At 36.4% G+C, this 26958-nt stretch overlaps 1 protein-coding gene across 9 annotated transcripts in view; it reads right to left on the bottom strand.

Moving 5' to 3' along the window:
- The window catches only part of nphs1 (NPHS1 adhesion molecule, nephrin), a 486431-nt gene that overhangs the window by 317902 nt on the left and 141571 nt on the right, over positions 1 to 26958 (bottom strand). For all 9 annotated transcript variants that reach the window (XR_015508789.1, XM_087283293.1, XM_087283292.1 and 6 more), the window contains one exon: positions 12359 to 12518. The gene's annotated coding sequence lies outside the window, so the exon portion shown is untranslated. The remainder of the gene's footprint in view (positions 1 to 12358; positions 12519 to 26958) is intronic.

Below are 26958 nucleotides of genomic sequence, written 5' to 3' on the forward strand. Positions count from 1 at the left end.
GTCTGAGGTGAGGAGAGAGAGAGAGAGGAGAGTGTCAGATAAGTGCGCTCAGTCGCTCTACCTGCCTGTGGTGAAGTCAACATCTGAACCTTCTGTAACAGAAATGAATTGGAAATGACCGTAAGCCGCGCTCATCAGCAGCTGGCAGCCATGCGCTTCAATCCCACCGCCGTATCATCCTGCATGGCATTTCTCAGGTAAACAAAGCTCTAGCAGGTTAGGTTAGGTTACCTGCTCACCCACAAGCCATCATCACCCCTTTGTCTACTAGATCCAACTCTTCAAATATTTGTTACTTGTTTTGGTCTTGTTTTTACATTTTTTTCTGACCCTCACATGTCATGTGTTTTCCAGGGAATAATATTTTTAAAGGAGCTGTTGACATGGAATTTAACCAGATTTTGGTAAAAACTCAAAAATAAAATAAAATAAAATAAATAAAAATCTGAAAAAGTGTTGTGTAATAACAATAGAATGAGACAAGGATAAAGTCTGAACTCCTGAAACATATTTAATGCTTAATATAAAAGTTTTTTTGGTACCTTAAAGACGAATCTCATATGGAAATAAAGTCCCATGCATTGCTCAGGTGTGAGTTTTCACAGACTTCAACAGAGTGTAAAAATCTTGATGGTTCTGTGAGTCTCGTCTATCAAATCTGAACTTGACTTAGTATTTTCTATTGGGTTTAAGTCAGGTGATTGGCTGGGCCATTCTACAGCTTGATTTTATTTCTCTGAAAGCATTTTGAGAGTTTCCTTGGCTGTGTTTTGATCATTGTCTTGCTGAAACGTCCACCCTGGTTTCATCTCCATCATCCTGCTAATGTAGATGTTGGACTGAAGCAGCTAATATTTATTTATAATGACGAAGGGCAGAGAGGGTTGCTGAAGAACTACTGAGAGATTTTAGCTGCTGTCTGAGCTTTCACTGCCTTTCTACACCTCCCTTTCTTTATGTGTTCAATAGTTTTTCCCTGTGGCATTTCATTTTATTACACATAACTTCATTTGTAGATTAATTAGTTTTTTTTTGCATATATAAATTTCTTTCCAACATTCAGGAAAAATATAAAGGCAACGGCACATTTAGACATGTTTTCTGAGAAAAATGGTGTTTTTATTATTACGAAATATTTTTATTACATTATTATAAATATATTTAGAAATTAGTATGAATAATTGAAATACTAAAGTATGTAATATAAGAGAATGTGTCAAGATCCACAAATTACATTAGTCTGTTGTTCAGTAAGGGCTAGTTTACAGTTAGATGTTTTGTTGGTACCAACAGGCATTTTTTATCTATACTTTAGTAATAAAATGATTATTTTTATCATTTTATATATGTATTTTTACTATTATTTTTAAGTATAATACGTTTTAAGGGGCGACGCGGTGGTGGAGTGGGTAGCACGTTCACCTCAGCAAGATGGTCGCTGGATTTAATAGAATTATGTTTATCAGTTTCTACAAAGCCTACTGAATCCAAACTTGATCCACTTTGAAGTATCTATACAAAAACACAAATTATTCTTGAAAAAAACATAATTTAAAAAACAATACAATTAACACAATAAAATGTTTTATTGTTTTTATTTAAGTTAGGTTTTATTAACTAATTTCAAGAGGAGCCCATGCTATGACTGATTGAGGTTGGTCCCATACAATGTCATCATTCATCGATAAACCAATCAATCAGATAATTACAAGCTTTCAATAAATAGCCCAGTTTGTCTTACCTCCATTATCTTTGGCTTTGAAGAATCCCCCTCATTCACCCCATCACCCCCTTTCCTCCTTTACCAGCAGGAGCTCTCGAGAACAATTTTGGTCTGCTTTCTACTATACGACTAGGTGGGAGCCCTGGGCTCAAGTATCTTTGAGCTCAGGCTTATATCCCAGGACAGGATGCCAAATCCTGCAACTAGTATCAAACAATAGCTAAGAACTCCTAAATTTACTGTTTGTATTTACTTAAAAAAAAAAACACACACACTTTAATTTGATTAATGATGTTATAAAGGGATAGTTCACCCAAAAATGAAAATTGACTCACTATCTGCTTGCTTCCAAACCTTTATAAGTTAAACACAAAAAAAGACATTTAAAAATGTTAGAACCTGGTAAAAGAAAAAACACTATGAAAGTCAATGGTTACAGCTTTCCAACATTTTTCAAAATATCTTCTTTTGTGTTTAACAGAAAATAAAACATCAGACAGGTTTGTGACTAGTAAAGAGTGAGTAATTGATGCTAAAATTGTAAGTTTTGTGTGAACTATCCCATTAACATTCAAAGCGTAAACTATTAGTTCCCATTTCCAACCCCTTGGCATTGTTTATTTCACTTTTTCTGACCCTCATGACCTCTCCTACTTTATTCCACCATATCTCTGGAAAGCTGAACCTGGAGCTCTGGGATGATGGAGTGTGTTTAGTTCACCCAGGGCTCTGTTTCTTTCAAAGCTGCATGCAGAAAACACTATCGGCTGCTATACAGCCAAAGCCTGGCCAGGACAGGGGTACCGTGAGGAATCGACCGTAACCCAGCACAGATAGCCTCCATGATTCTCACTTTTAAAGTATGAGATTGTAAAGTATGGGTGGAGAAAAAAGGAAAAGCCGCCATGAGCTAAAAGCTTGCTGGCAAACATCCTCTCATAGCAGCACATTTATTTGTGTTTCATGTTTTCCATCTGCGGAATTTAATTTATGGGCATGACAGCGAGTGTGTTTGCTCGCCGCCACACACACATTCAAGCACAACAAACATGTTATATACTCGGAGACTGGCTAGAGTCCACGAGAAATCAAAAAACTTGGGCGAATAGGCACAAACACGCATACGGGCGTCACAAATACGCTGTTAATTTCACCTGGCATGAATCTCCAGCGATTAACTATCAGCTAATTTTCCAGTTCTTTATTTTTCCTGATGTGTCCTCGCATCCTGCTTTCTTAGAGACCCGCTGTTTTTTACACCGCCATCCATTTAAAAATCCAATTTATCGATTCATACACTCACTTTTTTTTTTTTCCTGGGGACTTGACCCCCATGCATGGTTAAATATTCATAAGGCATTAAAAATAAAAGATGCACATTTTGTACGTCTGACTTGTTGTATTATGCTGGAACAGTGGTGGTGGTGGTGGGGTGTGTGCTTGCACTTGTGAGTTTGAACTGGCAACATCACAGACAAACACAACCATCATCATCATAATCATCATCCCTTAATATGCTCACAGTTCATTAGCATGACACCGAAAACACAATGAAATTTTCCCTTTGTCAGCACATCGGCCTCCGTGACTGCGTTCATATCATTTTGCTGTTTCTGATGCTATTGTGGCTTTGAAATAAAATAAAATAAGAAAACATTTAAGTCCTCAAAACTCTCAGTACATTTTTTTATGAATTCTTAAACTAATTTATTTTACTCTAAAATCCAAATTTTATTATTTTTGTTCATGAACATACTTTTTGTAATATTTTTTTTACAAATAACATGTTTAATTTTTCTGAATTCTTACATTTAATTTACTTTAAAAACCCAAATACTATTATTATTTAATTACACACACATATATATATATATATATATATATATATATATATATATATATATATTTTTTTTTTTTTTTCAAATAATAAATATATTGTTTAATTTTGTGAATTCTTATGTCAGATGTATTTCACAAAACCAGAATATTTTTTGATTATATACATATATTTTTAAATATATTTTTAAAATAATATTTATTTTGTCCAAATTTCCTGAATTCTTACATCAAGTTTACTTAAAATTGATATATATATATATATATATATATATATATATATATATATATATATATATATATATATATATATATATATATATATATATATATATATATATATATAAAATGAATTATTATATTATAAATATTTAATACATAGAAAAATACGCTTATTGGTACAGCATCTACAAAGATGCACACTTGAATGCAAAGCGACAGACTCATGTGATGACCCTTTTACTCATTCTGATATGTTACAGTAGATGTATGAATATTTAAATAGTAAATTATTCAAACAAAGTTTGAATAAATTTAATATTAATATTTATTCAAGTTTAATGCCACGTTTCATGTTATTTTAATGTTTATATTTTTAAATTCAAAAGTTTCAATTAATCAAATAGAAAGCGTTTTTTATTTTTTATTTTAGACATTCCCTAGATTTGCAAGTGAAAATACCCCATAAAAAATAAAACAGTTTCAGTGTATAGTAAAAATGAGGAATATGTTGTTGGATGTTAAACATTTGGATCCAAACTGCCTTTTATTTTAATTAGATGAATTTAATTTATTCATTCATTCTCCTTCACCTTATTCCATTTATTCCTCAGGGGTAACCACAGTGGAATGAACCGGCAAATTATCCTGCATGTTTTACGCAGCAGATGCCATTCCAGCTGCAACCCAGTATTGGGAAACATCCATATACACTTATTCACACTCATACTCTACAGTCAAATTAGATGAATCAATTCACCTATAGCGCATGTCTTTGGACAATGGGGGAATCCAGCACACGGGAAGAAACCTACGCCGACATGGGAAGAACATGCAAACTCCACACAGAAATGCCAACTGACCCAGCCAAGACATGAACCAGTGAACTTCCAGCTGTGAGGCGACAGTGCTAAACATTGAACCATTGTGCTGACCTTAATTTAATTTAAGTTTTAACAAACTGATCAACTCAATCAATATTTATTTCTAAATATAAACAATTTTTTTAAATAATTGTATTAATTTATATAAAGAACATTTCTTCATATGCACCACACACTTTCTTTTAAAAACACTCCAATTTACAAAGACTAAATAAAAAATAGATAGAGAGATGGACAGATGGATGCTTGCGATTACTGCGAAATAATACAATACAAATCAACTGGAATTGAGTTGAGAAATATTTATTGATGCCTACAAAACCAACATTTGTATGCAAAACAAGCCCAACACTGAACAACAAATTCATGCAATTATGATACTCTGACTAATTTTGATATCTCAAATGTGTTTTAATGCCTACATTTTATATTGATATTTATTTATATTCCATGCTTAATATTATTTTAGTTTCATAATTTAAATCTAAACCTATAAATGCGTTAAAGACATTTATAATCTGCTATTGCTAACTTTATCCAGCACAGTGAGGCAAATCTGGCATCAGACTAAACATCATCATCATCATCGTCCGTTGATTAGCACGACACCAAAAAACACAATGCAATTTTCCCTTTTGGCAGCACAGAGGCCTCCATGCCTGCCATCATAACATTACGCAGTTGATGATGCTCTTATAAATGCCTTTTTTCCCTCTCTCAAAGCCAAACTGGAGGAAATTGGCTTCCATTATGGCTTTTAAATAAAATAAGCGCAAAGCAATAAGAAGTGAAACTTGGGGAAGCCATAAAACCACTAATTAAGATGCGCCGCGGCTCAGCAAGCGAGAGAAAGAGAGATACAGTCGAACGGAGAGAATATTTTTTTTTGTTGAAAATCCCCACAGCGAGAAAGGAGAAGAAAAAAAAGATGGTGGCGGTAGGGGGGAAGGGGAAAAGAAAATAGAGAGACGGCTTTATTCCCTGGGTGAGGCTTAGTCAATCTGTCCTGTCTGGATCCAATATAACGCATTAAAACTGAATTATACAGCACCGCTCGGCGCATTCACTTTACTGGTGGAGGAAACCAGGGACAAGCGGATGCGAGTTACTCTTTTTTTTTTTCACCCTTTCCCTTTCTCATCATTATTTCTCAGAATGGTTTACAAGGCCTGTGACAGTGAAAAGGATGCCATGTTGGCTCAGTGTGGGTTCTTGCATCTTCCGCGAGGGAGGAAGAGAAGATCCTAGGCTCCCTTGTGCAGCCATATGGACCAGAAGACCCTGACAGAAAGGAAAAGACCCCCTCTGTGTCACTGAAACAGCTCATGGCAAACTATACAAGAGGGGCTTTAGGAACAGTAGGGATCCCTCAACGGGAAGAAGGTGTTAAACGTTTTAACTACAACAAGAGGCTTCCCGGGAGCTGGAGAAGAGAGGAAGATGGAGGTATTTAGGAGAGGTACACTCAAAAAAAAAGTCATGTTCAAACTACTTATTTAAAAACGAGCTGAATCAACACAATTCTTGAGTATGTTGGGGGGACAAGTTCATTCCACTGACATTTGTAAATACTAATAAGTTAAATTAGTTCCATTTTGTTCAATCAAATTAATAGTGTGGAACCAAGGATTTTTAAAGTGTAGACTACCTGTCTTGTCGTTGATTTTAGTTGTAAGAGCAACAAATAATGACTTCTAGTTGAACATTTCGAAAAGAGAAGGTCGATTTTTTCAACAAATCATCTGCTGAACTGCATGTCGATCATAACAAATACTGCAGAAGACCTATTGGAACCCGCAAGGACCCAAGATTCTCACAGAAATCAGTTCACAAGTTTTGTGAAGGAAAAATCATAGTTTGGGGTTACATTCAGTATGGGGACGTGCGAGAGATCTGCAGAGTGGATGCCAACATCAACAGCCCGAGGTGTTATTGAGCATGTCTAGGGTAAGATGAAGGAGGAGGCATTGAAGATCTGCAAGAATGTTTTCTTTGCCATTCCAGATGAGTTTATTAATACGTTTGAGTCATTGCAGAGATGTATGGATGCAGTCCTCCAAGCTCATGGGAGTCGTACGCAATATCCATTCTTTTTCCACTGCACCATGACTTTATATTCTATACTGTACATTATATCTGTTCAGTGACAAAACTTTTGTCTAAGCAAAGTCAGACCTTACTCTCCTAATGAAATAATTAAAAATTAAGGCATGATCATATTTTATTTTGGTAAAATAAGCGTAATCTAGAGGCCTTTGCCTTTCATATAAGCCACTTCTGAAACCAAATGATCAACTAGAAGTCAAGTTATTATTTGTTGTTCCTAAAACTTGGATAGGTGACATTTATTTTTGTTAATTAATTTATAAAATTTCTAGTTTGTATACAATTTTATAATCTAATATATAACCAATATTTTCATAATAATGATACATTTAAATTATTCATTATATTCAGTAAGATAATTTTTTTCAAAATAACTAGCTGACACTAATAAAACAACACAGGAATATCACATCATGAAAAGGACATCTTTAACATTAATAGTTCTCGCATGTTTAAAAAATAAATAAACTATGAGAACCCTCATCAAAAATAATTTAAACAATGTTATATGTAGATTTTTTTTAAGAAAGGTGTGGAAAAGGACTATCTGTTTTTCTGAAGTTTTAATGGATGTAGCATAAGCTGGCAAGGTTAACATATGGTGGAAAATAACGGGTGAAGGGTGAAGGTGAAAGTAAAACTAAATAACCTTTTCTAAATAACTACAACAGTGCATATTATTATGAATTAGTTTTCATTAGTTTTCAAGCTATTCAGAGAAGCTTTACAGATTCATTTTTTTTATCCGATATGCCTTTAACCACTTAACAATAAAACTAGGAAATCTTTTGGACCTTTTGTCATTTAAAATTTGTTTAAAGGAAATATAGTAGACTGACTATTCCTAAATGTGTGTGTGTTTGATTACTGCTATTGAATTGAAATTACAAAACACAAAAGATTGCTGAGCATTGTTACCTTGAATGTCCATGATGGTCAAACTATGCATTAAAGCATTACTTTTTCCTGTACCTTTGAATATGCATGCCTCTGTTGCCTAGCAACATTCTGCGAACAAAAACATAACTTTCTGAAAGCAAAAACATAACTTCAGACAGGTCTTACAAACTTTCATTTATTCATTCATTTTCTTTCATCTTAGTCCCTTTATTTATCAGGGGTCGCTACAGCGGAATGAACCGCCAACTATTCCGGCATATGTTTTACATGAAAAACCCACACAAACACAGGGAGAACTAGCAAACTCCACATAGAAATGTTAACTGGCCCAGTTGAGACTCGAACCAGCAACCTGCTTGCTGTGAGGTGACAGTGTTAACCACTGAGCCACTGTGCCGCCAAGTGCAAACTTTCAAAAACTATAAATTCACTGCAGAAAAAAATCTTTGGGAAACACTTTGCTTGAAGGAGTGTTCATAAGACTGTCATGAAACCTTTATAATCATGACAACACAAATATGACTGAGATTTCATGCATTCATATGACAGCTGTCATTAAGTGACATTCACATATTCACTAATTAAATGCAAAGATGACAACCTCCAAGAATTCCAGCATATGTTTTATACAGCGAATGCCCTTTTAGCCGCAACACAGTACTGTAAAAACACCCAAACACACTTGCATTCACACACTACGGCCAGTTCATTCAATTTACATGTACCACATGTCTTTAGACAGTGAGGGAAACCGGAGCACCCGGAGGAAACCCATGCAAACATGGGGAGAACATGCAAACTGCACACAGAATGACAACTGGCCCAGTCAGGACTCGAACCAGTGACCTTCTTGCTGTGAGGCGACTATCATTATGTTATATTACTAAATTATATACACCAATTATATCATAATTGTTAAGACAGAACAACCTGTCATACATCTGCCATAAACATGATTACCCTAAAGACCATATGATTGAGTCATGAATTATATAACAGCCTCATTAATACTTGACCTCATCTACAGTGGTACAAATTGGATTCATCATTAAAATGTAATTATAGTAAATGTCATTAAATTTTAATGGCACTCATATAAAATTATTTGTTGTAAAACAATTGTAACAGTTGTATCAATGTGACTTTAATTGCGTAAGGCAGAATACTATGTAATGAATAAGAGTGAGTACCAGCTTTTTGAGTAAAGAGACATTAGTCCATATCATTATATACGAACCTAAGTACACTTAGCTTTTTTTCAGTGGTGATTTGTATTTGGTGACACTGCGTGGTCCTGAGCCTTTCATTCAATATGATGACTGCTCAACATAAATGACAACAAAACTACTGAAATTCACAACACAGCAGCAGTGCTTCTATTTCTCACTGCTCAAATTTAGTTTCTGAGATTAACAAAATGCATCCATAAACGCGGTATTAAGAGTTTCATGGCACTTTGATCCAACAGGATAAGGAATAAATCCCAAACCCGCGAAGAACCCGCAGTTCTTTATCAAACAGATTAGAAGATGAGCTTTACTATTTAGGCATTATGGGAGATTTGGTCACAAAGTGTCACAGTTCTAATGTGTTGCATCTCTATTCCATTTACTCTGCCAAGTGACTGTGGAGAGGTGGGTAAATGGTAAATCCGCTCATGCTGGAATGGATGATCAAGTCATATGTAATTCCTTCTTGCGGTGGCAATTGCTTTACAGAAACTCCACTTTTTTGACAAAAGGGTCATTTTACAACTCACAATGAGTTAAACAGTTAATTTTTTTTCCATTTTTGAATCCATTCAGATGATCACTGTGTTTTGTGGCTGCACTTTAAGCTTAGCTTAGCATAGCACCATTAGCATCTTGCTTAAAATTTCTTGTCCAAAGCTCTTCTGTAGTTACATTGTGTACTAATATTGATGGAAATGAAGAGTTGCTATATTTTCTAGGTTGAACAACATTCTCATTTGAGCATCATAATAATAATAATAATAATAATAATAATAATGGCGAAGCAGTGGCGCAGTAGGTAGTGCTGTCGCCTCACAGCAAGGTCACTGGGTCGCTGGTTCGAACCTCAACTCAGTTGGCGTTTTTGTGTGAAGTTTGCATGTTCTCCCTGTGTTCGTGTGGGTTTCCTCTGGGTGCTCCAGTTTCCCCCACAGTCCAAAGACATGTGGTACAGGTGAATTGGGTAGGCTAAATTGTCCGTAGTGTATGAGTGTGTTTTTGAATGTGTGTGTGTGGATGTTTCCCAGAGATGGGTTGCGGCTAGAAGGGCATCCACTGCGTAAAAAAAAAAAAAAAAAAAAACGTGATGGATAAATTGGCAGTTCATTCTGCTGTGGTGACCCCGGATAAATTAAGGGACTAAGCTGACAAGAAAATGAATGAATGAATGAATAATAATAATAATAATTAAAATAATAATAATAATAATAATAATAATAATAACAACAACAACAATAATAAGCTCTGACGTTAATGGTTCTGCTATCGATACTGGAGAATTACTGCTAACTAAACGTTACTTTATAGTAGCATAAATTAACAGACCAACCTTTTGTAATTTGCGATATTTGATATTCGTCTGCACTGTTGGCAATCTTGTTCCACCCGATAGTACAACGTCGAGCAAGTCAAGTATAAAAGATTTTAGTTTTTGACCGTGCGTGTCCGCTTTTTACCCACTCTTGAGCTTTACTTTGCACTACATTGACGATGACTGGAAGATGCGCTGAGTTGCCTTAAGACGGCATATTTTCCATTAAATTCAAATTATTATTTCCATTAAAATATTTGTTTATAGAAGATACAAGAAATTTCAAATATTATTTACAGAATATACAAGAGTTATTCATTTTTTTTAAAACTGCTGCTTATTTTTTTTTCTTTATTTTTTCAAATTTTTTGCAAGTTATTTATTTTCACTTTCAAAGAAAAAAAAAAGTGATTTTAGGCAATGTGTGTTTTGATTTCAGTTGTTCAACATTGATGTTCAATAAATAATCATAGATAGTAGATAGTGTATGTTTCTTTGAATCATTTTAAAATCAATAATTCAAAAATATCTAACTTGTAATATGTGAGCATATTTACTGAACAAAACCCTTCAGTAAACTATGAGGGGAAAAAATAAATAAAATAATTGTTCATTAATTGTAATTGATTTTAGGCCCAGCCCTATGTGTGACTCATCGTTCTCATAGACTCATTAACTCCACAACAAATACATCAAATAATCATTGGTAAGGTTCTTACAGTAGTATTTTTCACAAACATTACGTGAGATCTGCTTCCTTCATGTCTGTCACTGTGCTGTTTATCTGACCAAGCCGAGGCAGAGATTGAAGCACAAACTGGTGGGCGGGAAGAACTAGCATTAAGGGCCCAGCCAACAAAAACAGCTACATTGTGTTCAGAGCAGAAAATTCTAATATTCTGAAAGGTACAATAAATAATCTGACTGGTGTTTTAAGCTAAAACTTTAGACACATTCTGGAGAAGCAAAATACTTATCTTAAATGTTGAAAAAGGGGTAAAATAGGTGCCCTCTAATAAACACACATATTCAGTTACACTGAAAATAGTATTTTCTGCAGTAGCCTAAATAAATCCTAAACATTAAAAATTTAATTAAATCACTGCATTTACAAATATAATAATAATATTAGTAATAAACTATGTTTATTTAGAAATTATTTTTACTTTTTTTTTTTTTTACATCGCAAAAAGCTCCAAAACTGGATTACGTTTAATCCCAAAGACAGTTGTCTTATTTATGTGAATGTGTTAATGATAAATCACAAAAATTAACAACAGCTGATTGTTTAACAGCATTTTGTAACACAAAGAGGGTATTTTCAACCGCAGGGAGACACAATAAGCCAAGAAAGGTCCCGACTTTTGCCAGAAAAGGCAAACATGTTGATTTTTCTCCAGAAGAATGGTTAAAAACCATTCATCAAAAGTCATTTGCAGCCAACCTGCATGTTCAAACCATTGTACATTCTTTTACAGGAAATGTTTTATTAATTTGTTTTACAGTCACTGTTTTCATTTAATTTTACATTTTAAAAAAATTATAATAAAATAAAGTTTGGTTAATTCTGTTCATTTTTATTTTAATAAAAAAAACACTACAAAAAGTACTGATAAGAGTGCTGGTAAAGTACCGAACCGATAAGAGGTATCAATAACAGTAGTAATACCGATAAAACCTTAACAATACCCATCCTAAGTTTTGGTACACAATGTCATTACAGAAGTCTTTAAATAAGAAAATTATGGAAACTATCATTTTTGAGAAATGCTAATGGTCTAATCCAATTCATTTATCTATGCTAAGCTAAGCTAAAAGTGCTGGAGTAAAAAAAAAAAATGGTATAACTCAACTGTTAACTCTTGGGGAGCTGTAAAATGAGCCTTTTTTAAAGTGGAGTGTTCCTTTAATCCTGCTCGAAATGCCTGTGACTTACATAAAGCTCTAAATCTAGCATGGATACAATTGTTTTTCCATTTATCCACTAGAAAGACAAAAGACAATGAGCAGAACCCCCTTGGTTAGAGTAGAGGAATGTGATCTGGACTCAATCCCGCTTGTCAGGAACATGTGCGCTAACTGCTGTGCTGTGACTACAACAAAGATAATCTTTTATGGCTAAGATCTAGCTTTGTCAACCCCCCACCTTTTGTTGTTGTCGTTCGTCCTGCTCTTCAGAATGTCAGAGGTCTCATCTAATGGAGAATCAGGCTGTAGGTTATTGAGCGACACACGACAGCTGGATCAGTGGCTGATAACCGAGGGTCAGATTGAGAAGTCAAGCCCAAACAGCTCTTCTTTCAGGCCTGGAGGAGACGGATAATGTCTGATTAGGGATTTACGTAAAAATATACAATGAATTACACCGCTGACAGCGACAAAAACACTTTATACAAGCACAGTAGAATGAAAACAACAACAACAGCAGCAGCAACAGAATGTTTTTTTCTCAGGTAAGCTACTATGATGGTAGCAGTTTTGACAATATGATTAGTATGCTTTATAAAGTCAATGATAAAGAAAAAAGATGACGTATGAAGATGATTTAAAAAGCTGATAACGTATCACTAACACTGCAACATTAAACCGACAAAGTAAAAAATATATATAAATATTTTGAAGATGTCTGTACTTGAGCTGTCTATATTTAATAGCTTTATTTATTTATTTGCAACATATGTACATAATATTATTTATAATATTATTTTACACTTGGGTAAATAAAATAAAATACATAGACAATCTATTCACCTTATTCTCAGCCGACGAGCAGACGCTTTGAATCTTTTTGGCACGAGACTTCCGGTCTCACTGACTTCCATTCATTTTCAGATATTAAAAACAGCTCGTTCAGCTGCTTGATGCTGCAAACTGATATTTTCTTATTATATTATTCTATTTTGTCTGTATAGTCATGCAAACATTTGTTTGCAGAGCAAGTAGTTTGACCGTTTTTTGCCATTTATTATTCCTAGTAATTTCTCCCATAGGCGACTGAATCGGAAGTTCTGAGACAGGGGTGTCAAACTGAATTCCTGGAGGGCCGAAGCCCTGCACAGTTTAGTTCCAACCCTGCTCCAACACACTTACCTGTAGGTTTCAAACAAGCCTGAAGGACTCAACTAGTTTGATCAGGTGTGTTTAATTAGGGTTGGAACTAAACTGTGCAGAGCTGCTGACCTTTTGGAACTGAGTTTGACACCTGTGTTCTAAGACAATCGCGAAAACAGGCGCACTTCCACATTTTAGAATAAGGTCAATACAGTAGGGGTGGCCAATCCTGTTCCTGGAGAGCTACCTTCCTGCAGATTTTAGTTGCTACCCATATAAAACGCACCTGAACCAATTAATTAGGACCTGAACACCACGTGATGATAACAGGCAGGTGTGTTGATTATGGGTTGCAACTGAAATCTGCAGGAAGGTAGCTCTCCAGGAACAGGATTGGCCATCCCTGCTATACAACATAAAGTAAATTATAACAATTCGATATACATACTTACATACATACAGTTGAAACAAGAAGTTTACATACACTGTATAAAAAGGCACATAACTATTTAAAAAGTCAGATGTTAATGTGACTAAACTTTTTCTTTTTTAGGTAAGTTAGGATTATCAAATTTGTTTCTGTTATGCTTAACAGCAGATTAATGAAAGAGATATTTCTTGAGAAAGTCAAGTTTACATACAATAAGATTATTATGCCTCTGAAAAAGCTCAGATGATGGCGTCAAGGTTTTGGAAGTTTCTGATTGGCTAATTGACAACATTGGAGTTAATTGGAGACACAACTGTAGAATAGTATTTAAGGAAAACCTCAAACATGCTGTGACAACATTGGAAAATCAACAAGCCAGAATCAATAATAAATCCAGATTACAATTTGCTAAATTACACTGGGAAATAGAATGTCCTGTGGTCTGATGGAACTAAGATTGAACTGTTGAAACAGAGCATCAGAATGGGGAAGAAAAGTGATTTAAGGGACTCTGATTGTGGCATTGTTGTTGGTGTCAAACGGGCTGGTCTGAGTATTTCACAAACTGATAATCCACTGGGATTTTCATGCACAACCATCTCTAGTTTAAAGAGAACGGTTCAAAATAGAGAAAATATCCAATGAGTGGCAGTTCTGTTGGTGCAAATGCCTTGTTGATGCCAGAGGTCAGAGGAAAATGGCCAGCCTGGTTCCAGTTGACAGAAAGACAACGGTAATTCAAATCACCACTCGTTACAACCGAGGTTTGCAGAAGAGCATCTCTGAATGCACAACATGTCCAACCTTCAGGCAGCAGAAGACCACACCAGGATGTGCAGCCAACAAATCTGCAGCAACAGTGTGATGCTATCATCTCAATATGGACTAAAATCTCTGAGGAATATTTCCAGTGCCTTGTAGAATCTATGCCACAACGGATTTAGGCAGTTCAAAAGGCAGAAGCGGTCCAACCCGGTACTAGTAAGGTGTACCTAATAAAATGACAAGTGAGCGTATATTAGATATTAATTTTAAATGGATATTATTTACTACTGTATAACCAGAGGTTTTACTAAAAAATATGCATAACTATAAGAAAAATGCACATTTCTGTATCATTTGAGCAACAAACAATCACAAGTTTTGTGCATGAATGTCATGTAATTGTAAACGTAAAGTATCTCACAAAAAAATGAATTATAACTCAAGCACTGTAGCATGCATTGGACACAAAGTGTTAAAGAAATAACACATTAGCAGCCTAAAGGGACTGTTAGGGATTTTATTTACAGGAAACTTCTTGCTCAAAATAAATTCAAAGACCAATATCTAAGAACAATTATTTTGAAAAACATTCCAGAGCCTTGAATTCATTTCAGATTCACAAACCTAAGGATTTCAAGGATCAATGGGAAGCCTGAAAAATGTATAATAGCCATTATTTTAAAATAAATAGATAAAAAAATAAATACATATATAAATAAATAAAATAACCATGGCACACTTTAACGCACAACATAAACTAAGCTAAATCTAAAAAAGAATTCCTTCTGAGGGAAAAAAAAACAATGCCTAAATCATAAAGAAGATGCTACACAATGGTTACACAGAAAAAAAGAAACATGTTCTTAACCTATTCAAACAGCTTTACTAAGAAATGGTATTTCTAACACTAAATGCACAAGAAAATCTATTATCAGCCAAAGTCATTTTTAAAGCATGCTATTTGATCACAAAAAAGCAAAACACCAAAAAAAAAAAAAAAAAAAAAGGCCACAAAAGAACGTTGTTGGCAGAAACCAGTCTATATTCAATCTAATTAGGTTTTTGGCAGCTTGGTAGATTTTCAAAAGTGAATACAAGCAGAAATGTCACGCGTTTGTTTTATTATTATCATTATGTTTTGTTTTTTTGGGGGGGTGGTGTGGGGAGGCTCACAGAAAGTTTGGGATTTCAAGCTTATTCGAACAACACTCTTCTCTTTTGATGAAGGGTTATTGTTGATCCAATTATCTGAGGTTGCACAGACTACATTAACACTTGGTCTCGTTGACTACGTTAACATCAGTAATCTAATCATTTGCCTTAATCTGAATAAGACAGTAAGATGATTAATGTGTTTACATGAGTTGCTTTTAAATGTTTCTTTCATGTTCCGGCTTGACATGTTTGATTAACACCATTATATCACCAATTGATGCTAGATTCCTCCAGTATTTCACTCAACAACAGTTTGTGTCCATCATGGCACCATATGTGATTCTTTGGATTTCATTTTCAATCTAACAATTTTAACTGCAGTTCATTTCTCACACTGTGCATGCAAAAACTAAAGATGACGGATACAAATTGTCAAACAACCGGCCACCACTGCCATTTCATTCATTAATTTAATTTGTATAGCACCTTTTATAATAAATATTGGCTTTAAAGCAGCTTGACAAAAGGCACACATTATTAATTTCCAATAAAATTTGGAAAAGATAAAGTCATTAGCTACTAAACTTTAAAAAACTCCTTTAGTGGATTTAGCTGAGAGTAGTGGGTGATAAGGCAAAAATGCAAATCTCAATAATTATTTTTCATATTGAACGATAACGATTTATATTTCAATATAAGTTGTTAATGCTCCCATATTCAAGAGTACCCCAACAATGACTGACGCCACAAAAATTAGAAGGTTCATTAAATGGCATAACAAATTTTGCACATCTCTAATATCAACACACTTTTAGATTCACATTGTTGCACATACATGCTGTGATTGGCTCTTAGATCAATATAGAGTAAAAAAAAAAAACATTCAGAGCTTATTGTTTTTATTGACAAATTTTATTGAGATTCGATGTAATATTGATTATCGGCCCTAACTAAGGGCTACCAAAAGGCCTAATTTTTGAGATCTTAAAGAGCGGGTTGGATTGTAGCAAGACAGAATGTTAGTTACAGTATGCAAGAAGCAAAATTTGATAATCAATCCACTTAGGGCTGGGCCAATAAACAACAATACTGAATAGCGATAAAATGTGTCAATACCAATGATAAGCTCTGGACTTTTTTTTTACACTATATTGATTTTACAGCCAGAAATGTGCGACAATGGTAATCTGAAAGTGTGTTGATATTAGAGATATCCCAAATTTTCAGCCACCAAAAATGTATTAGCCGAAAATATTATACCATTTAATAGACTCGTTAATTTTTGTGGCTTCATTCAATGTTGGGGTACTCTTTTATAGCATTAACAACTTATATCAAAATTATCAGGAAGCATTAGCAACTTGTATAGACCGCTATCCTCCAATATGGAAAATAATTATCGAGATTACATTTTTTTTGCCATATCACCAAGCCCTAACTTAGCTTATGGTCATATTTTCATGTTATATTGGCAGCTGTATTTTACTACTAATAAACTTTAAAAAGGTTAGTAGAAGAGGATGCTGGACAATCGGCGATCAGAGCATTACAGTAATCCAGTCTAGAAGTCATAAAATCATGAATTAGCTTTTCTGCATCCGAGATAAATAGCATGCTTTGTAGCTTAGCGATATGTCCATCCTCCCTTGACAAACACACTTCAAAATTTCTTCCAGAATTCTCAGAATAGTTATCGTTTCCCACTCACACCAAAAATTTGCTCTTTTGCTTGAAGCCATGCTCATTTATTCATCGTCAAACACCTGAAACGAAGTGTAGCAAAAAGTACTACAAAACAATAAAAGTTTAAGGTGTTTACATGTCTGAACTGCACTTCAATAATGCGGCTAAAATTGGAATACTCCATGTCTTAATTTGATTTATGTGTAGTTCCATTATAACTTTAGTTGGATCCAAAACCATGACTCTTAAACAGGATATTGTCTTAATTAAAATCAGAGTATTGGTGTCCATGTAACTGTACTCATTGACTGCGGCCTGCTTCCAGTTCTTTTTCGGACACTTCGCTAGGATGTACAACTATACGTGATACCCTCGACTGCTGTGTTTACATTGGGGAGCGTAAAGCTGGCCTTGTGGAAAATGTGCTCCAGGACACCAGCCTCGCCAGCAAATCTGCCCCTGATTCCCAGACCCCGGACTAAACCAACCACCCACCCCTTTCTATCAAAATAGGTCACTTCCAAGTGAAGCCAGTTGGCAAAGACAAGAAAACAGACTTCCTGAGCTAAAATAAACAACAAATGTGAGTGGTAACAATGAAGGTGCGCTGAAGATGAGATTCAGAATTGTCACTTTTATTAGCGACTTTGTTGTCTAAACCCCTAAACAACCAAAATTCCAAGGCAAGCGGAAGGAATTTTGCTGTTGGGGAGCGAGAGCGGCATTGTCTTTAGGCAGGGTGTTAGAAAAGAAAGCCCGACATAGCCTACATACAGCCAGCCCACAGTGAGCGTGTGTAATCCACCCAAGACATAAGCTGGAGGGAGGGATGTAATTGAAGCTGCCTTGACAGGAGCAAGGGAAATACAAGATTGGAGATTTGGAGAGGATGGAGGGCCGACCCGGCTGAGGAAGGGTGTGTATGTGCGTGTGTTTTCGCGGTCACAAGAAACAGCAGATGGTTCATTTCCTCTGTTGATTTGAGGGGCAAGGCAGACAAAGCTGATGATGACTTGTTGGGTTATAAGACGGAAGTCTATGAGTCAATGCGCTCACAAGCCAAAATACCTTAGCATGCTCGCACGGACATTTCCACACGTAGCCAGAGTTGTCCTATCTTTGAGCTGGAGGGAAACGAGACGGAAATTCTGCAGCATCTTTGCTGCACGTCTCTGGGGAAAATGGGAGAGTTCAGGAGAGGCAGATAGAAAATACTGGAATAAAGCATACAAACTCAATTTGTTGTATTGTGTCTTGTTTGGCAGTGGAAATATGTCAACATCCTAAACATGATTACTTTACTTGAAAAGGAAATGGCATGAAATAGTCTTGTTTTCAAAGATGGATAAAAGTATACTGTAAGTAACTAGAAAAACTGATTTTTTTCCTTTCGAGAATAAGATTGTTATTTTGCTTCAAGCTAATGCGTGCTATTTTAAGAATAGCGAGATATTTACATCGGAGAACAATACAAAACAAAGAAAAACAAATTAATTTAGGCACTTCATAAAATATGGGAGGCAGTTAAAGAACTGTCAAAGCTGGTTTGATACAAGTTTCAAGCCGACAGCGCTAAATTGGTGAAAACACCATGCAAATAATATGCGACGCGAACTGTGAAAACCGAGGCAGCCAAAAATATGACATGTTACATGTAGCTTTAGAAGCAAATTAATCAACAAAAAATGACAAGTTGGGGAAAACACGTGCATGAGATATCACAGAACGCGTCTTGTGTGAATTAGTTGTGAATTCTGCCTTCCTATTTGAGTTTTTGCATTCATCAACAGAGTAAAACACCTCTTGATATTCGTTCGCAAATGGTCACAGGAGATGCATTTCAAATGCATGACACTGCCAGGTGTGAACAGCACAGTGTCTCGCCTCAACACTTGTGACTGGATCACCTGGAGACAGATGTTACTAGTAGGTGTAAACAGGACCAGAATGGCATCCCTGGGTAGTGTAATGAATAATGAAAGCAATTCCCTGGTGATTTATTCACTGATCAACATCTTTACCAGTCCTGGAACAACATTCAGATTGGTAGAGCATATGAATAAGGCTTGAGGGAGGCTGAGAAACACTTTTGGCATGTATTTCTAACATTATTACCCTCACATTTGACTGTATGGAAGGTGTACTGTAATGGACAGGGTTGTGGCCAACAGGAATACACTAATCAAGTAACACATTACACAGTGCTCAGCATAATGGAGTACAGCCCATTTTGAAAATGAATATTTTTATCAATTTCTCAGTGAATATAGGCATGTATTTTGGTGCATTTAAACAAAACAGATTTATTAAACAGATATATTTATTAAAATAATATTTTAGTCACCAAACATATTTAGACATTAAAAGATAATACAATTAAATTTGAGCAAAATATTGCAAAAATAAAACTAAATAAAAAAAAATTTTGCTTGTCTTGACTTTTTCCTCTTTTTTTAAATGTGTATTTAATATTTTTCAATAAAATAAATTTGGGTGTAGTTTTTGGACCATTATCATTAGGGTTGGACGATGCCATCGTCGTCGTAGGTGGGGCGTGAGGGTGGTTGTTAAAAATCAATTTATTCATAAGGAATTAATTAATTGTTGCCTACCGTTTTCACTACCTGACCACATGGTCTTTCCTTTACCCATAACTAAACCATAAATAAATAGTTACAAACAAATGACCACCCATCTATCACTTTTTTTCCACAGGACTCATGCTTGAATAGGCACAGTGATACGTTCTAATGGCTTTTCCCACAGCTGGTAGAGAAGACAAGAGTTCGGTTGGAGTTCACTGTAGTGCATACATTTTCATTGTTTTCACTGGAAAACCGCGTGTTTTTTAGGAGGGTGTGCGGATTTAGGAGACATTTATGCAGAATGCATCTTTGCACCTACTCAGGAACAGATTAAAACAGTTGTTATGTGAACTTGCTTAAGTCAAAAAGCCTGCAATGCTTGCCCCGCCTTTGTGCTCTTTTTATTGGCCCACTGTTCTAAAACTGAACGCAAATGATTGGTTAATATCAGCTGTCAATCACTCAGTCAATGGCTTCTGCCTTCAGATGACAGGAGCTACAACCGCGAAGATGTGAAGCTCTGAAGATGAGAGAACGAAAATAGCACTGACAGACCGACCTACAGTTACTAATAATGGCACATCCTATTAGTTCACTGTTTAATCATTATGCCTGGTTATAGTTGAATGTTAATCATTATGCCTGGTTTATCACCTGTGAACAAAACCAGTAAAACACAGCAACATACAGGGTTCAATTACCAAATGAGTCATAAAAAATAAATCAATAAAACATTAAACTTTGTTATATTTTTTGACTGAATGAAAACTTTGATTGGAGTTTCTGGGCAGGGCTGGGTGGGGCAAGGTAAAGTCTATATGGGATAAAGCTGCAGATACGCACATCACTATAGCATCACTTTTATGACACTGTATAACAATAATTCATATTTTTACAGTACTGTGCTGGGTTGGTTTACGGTAGACATTTTTTAAAAATACAATTTATTGGTTGATTTAATTAATAAAATGAATAATACTCGGTACTACTACTGTTTTTACAGTACTGTGATGGGTTAAGGGTTGGCGTTAATAATATGCAATGAATGGGAAATCTTATCAATAATATAAATTATTCTTGTTTACTTCCGGCTGCAACTTTATCTGACCAAGCAAACAACAGTGGGGTGGGACAGGGGTTAAATTTATTAATTAATTAACTAAATTAAATTTAAACAAAAAATGATGATGAACTAATTAATTAATAAATGAAACTAAATGCCTTAATAATAAAGTCTAATACATAAACTACAAAAGCAATAAAAAAATCCTTATTGTTTTTTTTATTATTTTAAATCTTAATAAATAAATGTCATTATATTTAGAGTCAAATGTCATTCTATTCTTATACCACTAAGATACTATTATAATTTTTATAAATAGTGTGTGTGTGTGTATATATATATATATATATATATATATATATATATATATATATATATATATATATATATAAAATCAAAAGGTATGCACTGGTTTAATACTGCACTGACAAATATTATAATATTATTCAGATTTAGTACCAACAGTATATTCAGCACTAGTACACATACTGCAAATATTAAGTGTAGTCTAGTAGTCTATAGTGTGGCATAGTAGAATAGAACAACTTCCTCACTCAAAAGCTTCTCTTGTTCAATCTCGTTGTGGGCTTCCTGTGAAAGTGGTCCACCGGGGGACCTGGTGAATAATACTCAATGCCTTCTGTATACAGCTGAAGTCAGAATTATTAGCCCCCCTGTATATATTTTCCCCCAATTTCTGTTTCATAAAAATAATATTAAAAAAAAAAAAAAAAAAAAAACATTTCTAAACATAATAGTTTTAATAAGTCATTTCTAATAACTGATTTCTTTTATCTTTGCCATGATGACAGTAAATAATATTTGGCTAGATATTTTCAAGATACTAGTATTTAGCTTAAATTTAAAGTAGGTCAATTAGGTTAACTAGGCAAGTTAGGGTAATTAGGCAAGTCGTGTTATATTGTTTGTTTTTTTTTTGTTTTTATAAAAACTGCTTTTATTTTAGCGTAAATAAAACAAATAAGACTTTTTTTTAGAAGACAAAATATGATCGGAAATAAATGTAAAAAAAAAAAAAATCTTGCCCCTTTAAACATAATTTGGGAAAGATCTGAAAAAGAAACAAAAATTCAGAGGTGGGCAAATAATTTTGACTTTAGCTGTACATGTGACTCAAAAAAAAAAAATCTAATTCCTTTCTATTTGTGGTTGAGACGATACGTTAAAAGATACCTTTCCTGATTGTTTCTGCACGTGTAACTCAGCTGTAAGACACCGCTACCACCATAAACAACAAAAACAACTGATCAAATCATCACAGAAGAACCCCCACAGATAAGGCATTCATGAACATCTGGAAACGCAGTTTGCTGATGTAACCGGCCCCAGAGAGCAGCATCATTCAGGGAGATAACGATCCTCGTGATGGCCAGTGATATAATGGAGGTGGCCATGATGATGGTTATTGTTCTTTGTTGTCTTTTTCTCGCAGCTGTAAGGTGGCGGTGAGAATCGATCCTGAGCTTTGCCCGTCGGGGCTCTGAGGAAGACTGCGGCACTGAGAGAGCGAGATAAAGGAAAAAGAGGGAAGATAAAAGATAGCAGGAGATAGACTGATTCTTTTCTCCTCCTTCTGTCTCCTCCCTTCATTTGATGGCTGGCCTGCAGCTCTGATTGCTATCTGGCGCTAGTTTAATTGATCTCGGTCATGCTTCCACGCGAGCCGGGATTAGCGCTTATCAGAGTGGACGGGTGGGTTTCTTGGGGGAAGATCGCGTTTACTGATGATCAGACCCCGTCACCCTCCTCGAAACAGATCCGGTGTGTATGTGTGTCTAAGAGCAGGCCTGAAGCACGGGGATTAGTTTCCTCTGCGTCAAGAGCGTGGCGCTGCGTTTACGCCAGCGTGTGCGAGAGAATCCACAGCCAGACCGGCGGCTATTTATGGGCCTCGGCTGAGTTGTGGCTATGTCTTTAATCACCGGCTGTTATATTGACCTGATTTACAGGACAAACACTTCATCTTGTGGACTTAGAGATGGACCACAAACAGAAGAGGTCCCTCTGGGGTCGGTGTTGGGAGAACAACTGGAACAGCAAAGGTTGATTGTGACTGCCTTACCTAAAAAGAACGTTCTATCCAGACTGAGGCCTTGTCTGGACAAAAACAGGTACTTTCAAAACCAAAGTTTTACACAGTTTAGCCATTTGTACACATGAAATTTTCGTTTCAGGTCTCTAAAAATTAGAAAAGATTTACAGACATTTTGGTTACAATGTGGTTGTGTGACGACTAAAACAAGATTCTCCATCTCTTGACATCGTGCATCCTGCTTTATCCTGTCTGATCTGATTGGACAAAATGGGCAGCACTGTGGCTCAGGGCCAGCACTGTCACCTAACAGCAAAAAGGTCCCTGATTCGAGTCCCGGCTGGGCCAGTTGGTATTTCTGTGTGGAGTTTGCATGTTCCCCCTGTGTTCAGGTGGGTTTGCTCCAGGAGCTCTGGTTTCTCCCACAGTCCAAAGACATGCGCTATAGCCGGCAGCTAGCTCTCTGCAACTTTCACATGGTCGCCCACTGAAGCTAAGCAGGGCTGCGCCCGGTCAGTACCTGGATGGGAGACCACATGGGAAAGCTAGGTTGCTGCCGGAAGTGGTGTTAGTAAGGCCAACAGGGGGCACCCAACCTGCGGTCTGTGTGGGTCCTAATGCCCCAGTATAGTGACGGGGACGCTATACTGCTTAGTGAGCGCCGTCTTTCGGATGAGGCGTTAAACAGAGGTCGTTAAAAATCCCAGGATGTCCTTCAAAAAGAGTCGGGGTTTAACCCCGGCATCCTGGCCAAATCTTCCCACTGGCCTCTGTCCATCATGGCCTCCTAACCATCCCCATATTCAATTGGCTTCATCACTGTCTCCTCTCCACCAATCAGCTGGTGCGTGGTGTGCGGTCTGGCGCAAAATGGCTGCCGTCGCATCATCTAGGTGGATGCTGCACACTGGGGGTGCATAAGGAGATCCCCCGATTGTGTAAAGCGCTTTGAGTGCCCAGAAAAGCGCTATATAAATGTAAGGAATTATTATTATTATTATTATTATTATAGGTGAACTAAATAAACTACATTGGTCGTGGCGTATGAGTGTAAGTATAAATGAATGTGTAGGAGTGTTTCCCAGTACTGGACTGCGGCTGGAAGGGCATCTGCTGTGTAAAACATATGCCAGAATAGTTGGCAGATCATTCCACTGTGGCGCACCTGATAAATAAAAGACTGAACTGAAGGAAAATGAATGACTTTTTTACACAAATACTTTATTCTAAGTTAGGTGTGAACCCTGCATATTGCTTTTATCACATCCGTCGATTCACAATGCGTTTTTCGCGTTGACAGAGATTTAGTCTAAAACGAAGACAGGAAGAACTCAAATACCCATGTGCGCGCAGACATGGCCTGAAACTTCTCACCAGACTCTCTAATGACATTAATGAGGAGACTCTGGAGCTGATAAGGTCACTCAAAGCACAGGTTCAAACGTAGCGAGTCGGCATGCGTCCCTACACCTCCTGTGACTCAGGCGCTGGAATTAAACTTTCAGCCAGGCCAATTTTCAAAGCCCTCATACTCGGTTGCCAAATGCCAGAGCCACTTCAAACACGTCTGATGGAGAGACAGTGAGAGAAGGGAGGGGGAGAAACACGACAGCTGGCAAAACTGGTACAGCTTCAAACCGAATGAGGGGACAGTCTTTATGCCTAAGAGGGATGGCAAATCCCTGGCTTTACTGCGGAACAGGGGATGTTAGGGATTTCTCTATCAAACGGCAACAGTGCAGAGGCAGGCTGGGAACAAAGGTTTTTTTTATAACAGGGAAACGTTCAGTATCAAAGGGGGCACAGCAAGACACGGACTGCTTTTTGGACCAGCAAGACTGACAGATCTCTTTAGCGTAATGACCGTTTGTTCTGTCTCTTCTGTTTTATGTTTTTTTCTTGCGTGGCAAAGAAACCCTTTGGGTCCAATTTGCATGCAAGTCTACTGAGAAGACAGGAAGCAGACCCAGGAGGGCCATAGACCTACAGCTTGCAGGGGAAATTGTGCAACTGCCTTGGTTCCCATGTGACCCCGGTAGCATTTATTGTTTAGGATATGACTGACAGGGGACCTTAAGCTACAAAGTTGCTTTAGTCATCATTCTTCTTCCCTTCTGATTCCACGACAAGTCACTCCATAACTGATGAATTAAGGATATCCGACTGTTCCGTTGTGCCGTATGTCTGGGAGGGAGGTGCCGGCATGCAAACAAGACTTGCGCATCAATGACAGCCATGTCCGACTTTACACATGGCCATAAACTACAACATAATCGCTACAGACAGAGCTCGTCTTTTCCTGCCGGCGTGCTTCGATGTGAAGCAATCAGGCTGTGTTTGATCACGGAGCCCTTGTTTGTGTGGCTAAATAACAATTGACTGACTATTGATTCTCCAATGCTGAAACAAATTAAATTAAAACTGCTTTATGACTCCTTGTATAAACCATTCCCACTTGTGGCCCAATACAAGTCTATATACGTACGTGCAAAACAACAAACAGCTTTGACGTTTTAACACGCACAGCAGATGCAGATTCTGCTATAAAATGCATTATGAAATCTCCCAGCCATACATGCAGGAACATCTGCCTTTTTAGTCCATACTTGCACAGACTTATTAGGAGTTACAATTTGGGAAAGCTTTGGTTGGGTCCCACTTGTCCAATACAACTGCTCAATCATTCACTTTGTCACTCTGAGTCACTCTGACCTAGAAACGCATTTAAAGTGCAAAAATATTTGAACTTATATGAACTACAAAAAAAGAGAAAGTCTCAGCTTCCCAGTTCTATAGGCAGTTACTGCAAACTACAAAGCTTTAAAACTTGTCGAAATGTTGTGAAAAACAGAAAACGTACAGATATGTAGAAGCAGAAAGAGGATGGAACAGAATAATAGAAGCAATTTGAATATACTCTAGGGTAGGAATGTCCTCATCAGGATTTTTTGCCCTCGAGTCAGAGTCATTTGATTTTGAGTATCTGCCGATACCGAAACTCGATCCGATACTTATATAATATATTAAAAAAATCATTTAAAAAAAACAAAGAAACAGATCCAGGATGTTCCATATTTTTTGTTTAATTCACCTTATTTTAACATCCAACAACTCTCCTAACAAACAGAGCACTTCTGAGAGGTAGCTTGAACATTCAAGTAATAACTAACATCAATTCTTCACTTTTGGACTTCAGTAAATATAAAAAAAAATAAAAATTATATAAAAACAAACCGCGCATCAACTTTAAATAGCTGGCAGGCAATCCTAAGTTTACATATCTTATAGTTTGCTATGGCAATGTTGTCATCATTAACTTTATAATACCTCCAGACTGTAGATATACTCGCGCTATCCGCTTCAAGCTTCTTCCATGTTCTTTGCCTGTGTTTAACCAAAAGTATCTCTGCAACAAAGTGATGTCATACCGCATGCGCTGTTGTTTCTGTGTCATGTCAAGAAAGAGGTCTAACTCTGTGCTGTTGCATAACTATAGATCTGTTGCAAAAATAATATGATGTAATTATATTTGAGTCCTGATCGGGAGGTGAAGTCCAATTACGATAGAGTCTGAAGCCATGTGATTAGGCCCGATTTCCGATCACATGATCGGATCTAGACATCCCTACCCTAAAGGCTAATTTATACTTCTGCAGAGTGATCGGCATGACCCACGGCACCTGTCTTGTGCGCAGTAATGCATTTATACTTCTGTGTGCTTTGTGTCGCTCTGCAATAACACCTCCGAGACACTAACTGGCATTAGGTTTTTATATTCCTCTGTCGAGTTTCTTCACGGGCGTTTTGTTTTTTCTGAATGCTACCTTATTGTACAAGTAGCTAAAACTTGATCAGTCAGAGGGGGGTACCTGCGGACGTGCAACAACTTTAACCATAAGTAAAAAAAAATGTAGAATATATGTTCTTTTTCACAACAATTTTTTATTTATTTTTGATTCAA

This window comes from Danio rerio, chromosome 15 (assembly GCF_052040795.2).
Source record: "Danio rerio strain M-AB ecotype USA chromosome 15, GRCz13ab, whole genome shotgun sequence".
NCBI classification, from domain to species: domain Eukaryota; kingdom Metazoa; phylum Chordata; class Actinopteri; order Cypriniformes; family Danionidae; genus Danio; species Danio rerio.